The following is a 10,058-nucleotide window of genomic DNA, read 5'->3' as shown; positions in this document are numbered from 1 at the left end:
CCCATTTTACTGACATTAAACCGACCCCTTTCACTATTAAACCCCAATTCCGTCCCAAAAAACCCCATTCCCTCAAATATTTTCACGCTAATCACCCTCCCCGTACTCTCAATTCTTTCTTTTTCTTTATCAAATCCACGACATCCTTTGAAATTCAAGCAGTTTTATTTTAATTTTCTCTTCCCCAAATTATTAAGGTATGTGTTCTTGAACCATTCTTTGATGTGGGTAGATGAATTTCAAATAGGTAAGCTCATGGGCTTTGAGTTTTGGCATTAAATTATTGATTTTTGGCTTGTTTTTGGATTCTAATTGTTGTGCATAGGGAGATTTTGATATGAACTTGATTTTTGTGGGTAATTTCTATGGGGTGAAGTTGTTACATGAACCTTAGGTTTGAAAACAATGAGAAAAAAAAGGGTTTCGTTGAGCACTTATTAACATGTTTTGTGAATTCTTGAGTAGCATGCATGTCAAATTGTGAGACGTTGTGGTAATTGGCTTATATTGCAAAAATCTTGGTTGAATGCATGTTTGAAATTCGGTGGATTAATTGGGATTGTACTTATCTGAATAGTCATGCAAATTCTTGAGAAGCATACTAATGAATTTGGGGAATCTTGTCACATAAAATAGGTTTAGGCCTTGAACTAGTAATGTGGAATGCATACTCTGATCTATTGAGTTGCTTCTCACAGTTTAAGAATAAATGTATGCCTATTTTGTTCAAATTAGGGAAGTCTGAGTACCTTAATATGACATGCATTCGACGATAAAGTTTAACTATGGGGTAGTTGTTTGGTGTTAGTTGTCATGTGTTGTAAGGCCAAATTTGAGGAAGTTTATGTGCTAGGTTGTTTCAAACACATGTATCATGTCATCTAGCCATCGACATGGAAAGGAACTGGCCATATATAGCCATAAAAGGGACAGAGGAGTGTCTTCCTTCCCACCTACCCCAGCTATGCCATGTGGATAGACTCATCGATTTGGGTTGAAAGCGGTACATCAGGCATGCATGAATTGGTATAAAAAACATGTGGAGTGTCGTACTTCCCAGAAATGCCTATTGATGATGAAAGTCTGACCAAGGAATTCCCGCAAATCATGAGGAGGGTATGGAGCTCAACATGAGCTTCATCTTTGCAAACCCGCAGCCAGGCAACTTGCAGGTAAGGGAGTTCTACGCGAACTTCCTACTGGATACTCGTACCCACTATGTCACTGTATGGGAAGTGGAAGTCCCCCTATTTCCGATGGTGATCAATGAAATCTTAGGGACTCTAGAGATGCCTTCTGCCACTGTAATAGAGTTGAATATTCAACCTCCCTACCACGACATCTGGCATACCTTATGCGGGCCCAAATTGGTCAATAAATGGGTTTGTCGTGGGTACAAAGTCTACCACCTCTCCTATCCATATATCCATATGAATAGGGAAGCTCAAGTTTGGGTGAATATTGTTATGCACAACCTTATCTCCAGTCTATATTACAATGAAGTTACTAGGACAGGGTCTGCCTCGTGTACACCCTTATGAAGGGCATTGAGATTAATGTGGGTGCGGTTATCAAGTCCATTATTCAAAAGTCCAGAGTGAATTGAGGCAGGGTCTACACCATTGGAGGATTGATCACTCAGCTATGTGGCAGAGCCAGGGTACCCGAGGAGCCCATTGATTATATGGCCCCGCTCACTTCTGAGTCATTTGATGTCACAAAGATTAAGGGTCTAACACCACTTTTGGGCCCTTCCTCACCTCCATAGAGCACGTGAAGAGGGATGAGATGATCACGGCCCGTATCTTCAGCCTAGATATGCTCCGACACCACACAAGCGGCCGCCCATCAATTGAGGAGGAACTGCATGAATTGGAGAACTAGTACCCACTCATTGAGCATGCTAAAGTTGTACTTGGAATAAGGCCCAATTTCTATAATCCCACTTATGATAATGTCCTCACTGATGAGGACAAGAGGGGGGCAGGTTCTGATGTTGAGTCAAATTTTGAGGGAGAGGAGTTTCCACCCTTGGCTATTGAGGATCTGGCGAATGTTGAAGAGATGGATGAGTAGATAGGGCAGTCTCCTACCTCACTTGTTCTGGTTGCTTCTATTTTGTGACACTGGGATAGTGTCAATGTTTTAAGTGTGGGGTGGGGGATTGAGTGTTTACTTATGTACATATTTCTATCTTGTTTTAGCTATTTGAGTTATTTTATTTAAAGTTTTGTTTGAATTATAGTTTGTTTTGGGTTTCATGACATTTATTTTCGATTCTTTGTTCGTGGATAGTCCCTTTGAACCGTGTAAAAAAAATAGTGTCATAGAAAGTAAGTAGTCAATATATGTAGGGTGTTTTGCTAAACTATATGATTTTTTAGGTAGCTAATGAATTGGTTGAAAAGCATGTAATCCATGGCTGTGACTATATTCAGACACCTAAAGTTCTTTTGTTAGACTTTGAGTATGTGAGCTTAATTTTGAATTCACATGAATGAAGGTTGATGATGTCATGAAGAATATGCATGGAATGAATAGATGTAATTTATTAAATCGCTTGGGAACTTAGCCACTATTTATTTAAAATTAATTTCTTGATAAAGAAAAGAAATCGACCCCACTCCTTATTCCAGCCATCGTCTTCTTCACCCCAACTCTCTTCACTTTTTTCTTTCTTTGTTATTTCATTTCTTTTAATTCTTATATATATATATATATATTATACTAATTGATTTGATTTTGCAAGAAGAAAGAAGATTTTCAAGCATTGGAGTTAAAAAAGTTAGCCGACCTTCGTCCATCTCTATTTTTGGCCACTCCGAGCAGACATGACCATTCAAATTAAAATGTAAACTAATTATGCTTCTTAAAAATGATATCATAAAATTTCATAGAATTAATTAAAATGTAAACTAATTATGCTTCTTAAAAATGATATCATAAAATTTCATAGAATTAATTTGAGTATTCTCAATTTCTCTTCGTCTTCGATTTCAATAAGATTCACGTTGGATTAATTTTCACAAACATCTCAGCAATCACTTTACTAAGTTACACATTCTTCATTGATAGACTTAATCCCCATAGTTTGTAGGAGTAATAAGAAGAAAAACAAAGTTGATCTGCTGGAGGAGTCGAGTACGACGGGTGACTAGAGAAGAAAAAGAATGGGCAAAGGGTTCAATAGGTGGGTTTGGAAGGAATGGATTATTTAAGGTTGAAAATTATTTTTAATCTTTTAAAATTGAAAATTCATTTTTTATAGTTAGATTGGGCCCATGGGCACGTGTCATAATTTTATTTGTGACTTTTTCAAGATATCGCAGGTTTTACACGTACAATATTTTTGTATACTGATTGTCATTTTGTGTTAATAGATACATATTAGTTAATATTAGAGTGTGTAATATATAGTAGTCATAGTTAAGGTGTCTAAGTGAATTATGCGGATAATTTTAAGGGGTCGTCGATAACTTAAGACAACATTTCACTCAGTTAATATGAGGAAGCTTAATTGATAATAAAATTGTCTCAATTTTTACTTCAAATTGGTTACATAATTTTTCGATAATTAATGGAGATATTTGGCCATATTTTAACTCCAAATTGACTATACAAATATTGTTGATTTTTATGCAATAAGGCATGAATATTATGCAATAAGGCATGAACATCTCATAGTGTTCATCATCTTACATCCATCCTTTGCCCCGAAATACTCACAGATTGGTCCCACCCTTGTCTCCCATTAAGCATTTCGATTCTATTAGTGAGTATGTTTATATCCTCTGTTTGTCTATTTTTCTTTGCTTAGTACAAAAATTGAGCTTAAGGGACGCTCACATGAGCCTCCTGGAATGAGAGATGGACGCGTCATGGTGGCCATCACTTTTACCTTCCCCTTTCTCGAAATTGCTAATACAAATTATTATTTTTATTTCCTTTACTCCCTGAATAAGTGTCTTAGTTCCGTCCTCTTATGTAGGAAATACTTGCATGCTCAGATTACCTGACTTCGTCTATGTCTTTCTTTTCTCTTGGTGTTGGTTATATTTTCGCTATATTCTAAATGACAAGGCTGCATCAAAACTTGAGTCTAAATCATAAGCTTTTAAATTTGCTTTTATTGTATCTTTGGTGGGTCATATCGTGTGAATATTGGCATTAAGGTTGGTGTGGCTAGACTCTTAGAGGTCCTTTAGTAGAGTGTGTTAGCAAAATTAATGCTTGCATTAAGTCAGTGTATTAGTAGTATCTTGTTTGATACACTTTTTCATGCATGTATAACTACACTCAATTGTGCATTAAGGCTTGCATTACTAATACCATGAATTTCTACGTATTAGTAATGCACGGCATTTTAACACTTGCATTAGATTAGCTAATGACAAAAATACCCTCAAAGCCTTTTTAAAACATTTCTGAATAAAGAGTGTGAAGGGTATTTTTGTAAACAACCATTTTCTAATAAAAATTATGCAAGACTTGTTATTTCTAATACATCAAACGAAATGGTGTATAAGAAATAATGCAAACACAACTAATGCAAGCATTACTAATACATTCTATTTAACATTATTTTTATACATTCTACCAAACGACTCCTTACTGTCTTACAATGCTCTTAATTTGTCAAGATATGGCCGAATATAGCTAAAAGTCTACACATTATCAAGAGGGAAGAGAATGACAGCAAACTTGTAGTGATCTTGAAAGTCATTTTTGAAAATTCTTGAGAAATTACCATTTTACCCCTCTCGTTAGTTTCTCCGGTTGTTAATTGATCAGTTTGTGTGGTTCATTTTGATAAATTCTCAAAAGTTGTTAATTGTGCGAGTTTTTGTGTTTTAGAGGTTTAAATACCTCAAAAGTGATTTTCAGTATCAATCGGAACTTCGGGTCTCCGAATAGAATTCCACCAGTTCCGAAATGTGGAAATTATCTAAGAGTGTCATCATTCTCGAATTCAAAGTTATTTCATGAAATTGAGGTCCTAAGTTGGAAAGTTTGGTTTTAAATGAGTTAAGTTTGATTTTGGTCAACAATTCAAGTTCAGAGACTCGAATTGGATTTCTGATGATTCTATTGGTTTCAGTGGGTGATTTTAGGCCTAGGAGAAGCTTCTTTATAATTTTTGGAGTTCCCGAGCTCGTTTGGTCTTTTGAGGTTCAAAATTAGTTTAGTTGTGACATATAGAGTTTTGGGTCAAGGAGACCTCAAATTCGAATTCCGATGATTCCATTGAGTCTGAAACGTCAAATTTAGTAAGAGTACATATATGGTTTGTGTATGGGATTCGAATGAATCCCGAGGGTCCAATCATAGTCTTTTTGTATTGGGTCTCAATTGTTATTTCTGAGTTCTGGTGCAGCCTGTAATCCTCTTTACGACCTGAGGTCACGCGATCGCGATGTGTTGGTTCTTTGTGATTTGCGATCGTGAGGGAGGGTCCGCGATTGCGATGCATAGCTTCCCAGTGCTTCACGATCGCCAGAGTTAGTGGCTCGTAATCGCGATGCACAAATTCATCGTGAACGGTAAAATGTCAGGGAAAACCCCATTTTCACCATTTTTGGAGTTCTTAAGCTCGGTGGGGCAATTTTTGAGAGAGATTTTTGAGGAGGAACATTGGGTAAGTGATTTTCTAACTAAAACCCATGATTCCCATTTAATATTTTATGATTTTAACTTCCAATTTCTTGCTTTTGAACCCCAAATTCTTGAATTTTCCAAAACCCGAAGTGGTGATTTTGAACTCTATTTTTGGTCAAATTTTGTGGGATTTTCAGCCATGAGCTCCATTTTACACATAGACCTTGATTCTAAAGTCAATTTCCAGTTTTACCCTTCGTAGAAATTAATTGTTTTTTAGACTATTTTACCCTAGTTCTGAGTCCTTATAATATGGGTGTCATTGGACTCCTTATGATGCGCATGTTTCATTCTTGATAGTGGGTTATCATTTTGGATGGTGAATTCGAGGATTGCTCATCCGATAGGCGCGTTCATGTGCAGTTTCGACAATCGAGGTAGGTTTGGCTATCCTTCTTTGAGACTGGGATAGGGTAATTAGTCATTCTTATATTTTAGACTTTGGGATGGGGTTGTAATGCGACTGAGGATGATTGATTATATTTGTGATGCCCATGTGGGGGCTTGATTATTACTGTGTTGCCCTTGTGGGAGCTTATTTGTATTGCATAGCCCATGGGGGGCCTTATTTGTTATCTTATTTTTTTTAGAGCATGTGATTCATGATTTATATGTGAGAGAGGCTAGGATATTATTTTACTTGTGATACCCGCATGAGGGGTTGAGTTGGGGGTTTTGAGCACACTTGAATACCGTAATGATTCTAAAAGGAGTGAACATTTATTTCAAGTACATTTCTTTCCCATGCTTATCTATTGAGAGTGTAAATCATGTTTAGGTTAAGTTTTGAGAACTTGAAACCTTATATTACATGTTGAGTTGAATATTGCCTCCATGACATACGTGTTTTGATGCATTCATCCTCATTCATCATATCATAAAACATGAGAAGTTGAGAACTATGAAAATTCTTTTTGAGAAAGAAAATGTAACACTTTTAAAAAACCTTGACCATGAAGAGGTGGCAAGGAGGATGAGCTATTAATATTGTGATCCCTTGACCATGATAAGGTGGCAAGAACGATAAGATATTGTGATTGAGGTATATGGTCTGCAAGGCCCCCATGGGTCTTGCTTGGTCGCACAGTTCAGCGGGTGTATATGACAGGTTGTGCGACAGTCTTGATTCCATCATACTACCACATCATGACATCATCTCACTGCATTGCATCTTGGATTATTTGCCTTATGTGATATTATGTGATATTGAATTGTCCTTATGTGTTTACCTTACTCGCGTCGTTCTATATAAATTGACGACACCAATGCCAGAGTGGGACTTTTCTGTGTGTAAGTGGTGAAGCATTCCTTAGTTTATTTCATAGGTTTGATTAATTTCTTATACTACGGTACAACCTACTGAGTACATGTGCATTATACTCGCCTCTACTCTTGTGTCCCTTTTTGATGCGGATCCTAGTCAGGGTATTCCGCGCGGTAGTTGATCTCTCTCTCTAGAGGATATTTTACTATTTAGATTAGTGGTGAGGTCTTGGGATTCGGACCGCCATTAGTTATATCTTTTATTTCCAGTCTTTACTATTATTCAAAGACTTACGAAGTATATCAGATTCGATCATTGTGTTAGATGCTCTTTATACTTATGATACCAGGTTTTGGAATATTTTATTTGTGCCCATCTTTTTTGTTTATTTTATGGCCTGACTTCCCCTTTTGGAAGTCTTGTATGTGTTTTACTTTTGGCTTACACATCAGGGTGGTTTAGGGATGTGTGTCATTATGACCTTGGTTTTTGGGTCGTGACAAACCCCCTCCCCCCGATATATCTATGCCTCTCAAGATGAACAAAATATGTTATTCCTCCCTTATTCCTTTTTCTCTATGTTTAAACATGGTTTGAATATAAATATTTAATTTTAACTCATTATAATCTTGAGAGATTTTTTTAATTTATTTTTACAATGGTGTCCCTTGTTTATAACCATAAGGAGGACTAGCAACTGTTTAGAGGCTTTCTTAATGACACTTTATATGCTGGTTGGCTGGTTGGTATTAGCATATAGAAATAGGATATATTTCTACTTGTGAGATTCTGATATAAAAATATGTTAAATCGGGATATAGTTTAGAAATTATTTTATTGTGAAAACCTAGTTAAAATCATGTGGAAATAGGATATAGACATTTTGATCACATTTTAAAAAAAAAATGGTTTCATTCCACAAGGAAAACAATAACTTAATTTATGGAAATTCTTAAGAATTTTCTCACATTTTTCTTCAACATTTCCTCAAGTAAGGTTCATACATTTTCACTCCTAAAAGATTATATAACGTGTTTAGTTTAAGTTATTATTTAATTGGATCGAATAATAATCAGATCATTTCAAAATTTTGAAAATCCTAATAATTGTTGAAATGTTAAGAGCTTACTCAAAAAACGACCTTAAGATTATTTTAGCCCCATTGTTTTAAATCCGTCTGTTAACCGCATTTACGGATTTTTGAAACTGCCTAATACCTCTCTTTTGAAAATCACTTGAACTCTTACCTGGACTCTGTTTATAGATATAAAGATTTTCATCTACCTCTAAATTTTTTTCTTAATTTCCTAAAAATTAAGTGACGACTCTTTATATTTTTAAAAAATAAATAGCCAAGTTCTGAAGTTTTTAATGAGTTTAAAATGGGTTGTAACATTCTTGTTATGCCATGCACATGTTGAAGCGTTATTTCTATTGAAATTTGCATTAGTTATTGGAGATATGTGAATATGAGAGCCCGCTTCACAACTTCTCTCTAAACATGTTGATGGATGGTTGAACATCAGAATGAATAAGTAAAATGGGTTGTTAACCCTTATAAAAGTCATGTGTTTTAGATTAAATAGTGTGAATTGTATGTGCTTTGAAGGGTATAAGGTTGCATTTTCTTTTCTTAATTATTTCAAAATTTATCATTTGATATCTAATTGAGATGGACTTTTTCTAGTTGAGGAATGATATGATCATTTCAATGCATTATCCCCTGATTGTCCCCCTTTCAATTTTAGTATGTCTTCGGCCATTTAATTGGATGTGTTCTTATATGAAAAAGTGGCAATCGTAAAAAATAAAGGGACAATTTTAAATATATACAATAAATTAATTGGTTTACAACAAATATAGCCACATTTTATTTACATAAAAATAGCCAAAATCATAGAAAATATACAGTGACTATACAATATAGCTTATCAAAAGTCATAGAAAGTATACATTGACTATACAATATAGATTACTTATACATGAGTTATACACTGAATATACATTATGATACACTCAAAAACTGAATATAGCTTGATTATACATGACTATACAACGAATGATCATTTTTTTGGTAATTACTTTTGTCAAATGGCCATGTGGCATAGTTATTAATATATACCATAAACTAATTAGTTTACAATAAATATAACAATATTTTATTTACATGAAAAATAGCTAAAATCATATGAAATATACAGTGACTATACAATATAGCTTGCCAAAAGTCATAAAAAGTATACACTGACTATACAATATAGATTACGTATACATGAGTTATACACTGTATATACATTATGATACACTGTATTTATAAAATATACATCAAATATACATGAATATACACTAAATTGCTATTTTTTGGTAATTAATTTAGCCGAGCGGCCCCTAACTGTAATTATTCCTTTCGGTGTGAGGAATTATTCTTAATATATTAATAACTAATACGAAAGATTATATCCTTTCAAATAAATTTGGTGTTTTTTATTTAATTTTTTTAAAATTGAGTATTTAATTAAATGAAAAGGGTATTTTTTAATTTAATTTTTATGTTAGGGTTTTCCTTCTTTTAATATAAAGTTTCTCGGCATGTGCATTATATGTGTATACTGAATCATGTAATATATGATGTGCTAAATAATATCAATATTATTATAATAAAGCTTTGAATAAATAATATACATGAAAAAAATAAAGTACAAGCAATGAATAATCAATGTGGATCGTCATATAGTGACTTATTTGTTGAGGTCAAGATGATTGAATATTGTCTGAACTTACGGGAATGAACAATCAGAGATCAATTACCTAGGTACATGTAACTTTCTTACTTAGTTTGATTCTATGAGGTACAAACATATAATGAAGTGTATATCACTTAATACATCATTGTATACAATATTTATTGTGTATGTTCTTTTTATTCATTTTGGTTGCTCTGTCAAGACCTAAACTCCTGTCTTCGACATTCGTATCTCTATTGAAAGTTCTTTACTTATCATCATTGTAAAGCATAAATGTATTGAAACTTATTTTCGCATAAATTTGAAAGAATATCTTTCATTTTCGATGAAGAATATTCTCAATGTTAGCGTTATTACAAGTTGCACTATTATTTTAATGTTCACTCTCTTTAGTG

The sequence above is a fragment of the Solanum dulcamara genome, chromosome 4 (genome assembly GCF_947179165.1).
Source record: "Solanum dulcamara chromosome 4, daSolDulc1.2, whole genome shotgun sequence".
NCBI lineage: Eukaryota > Viridiplantae > Streptophyta > Magnoliopsida > Solanales > Solanaceae > Solanum > Solanum dulcamara.
This window is presented reverse-complemented; position numbering follows the sequence as displayed.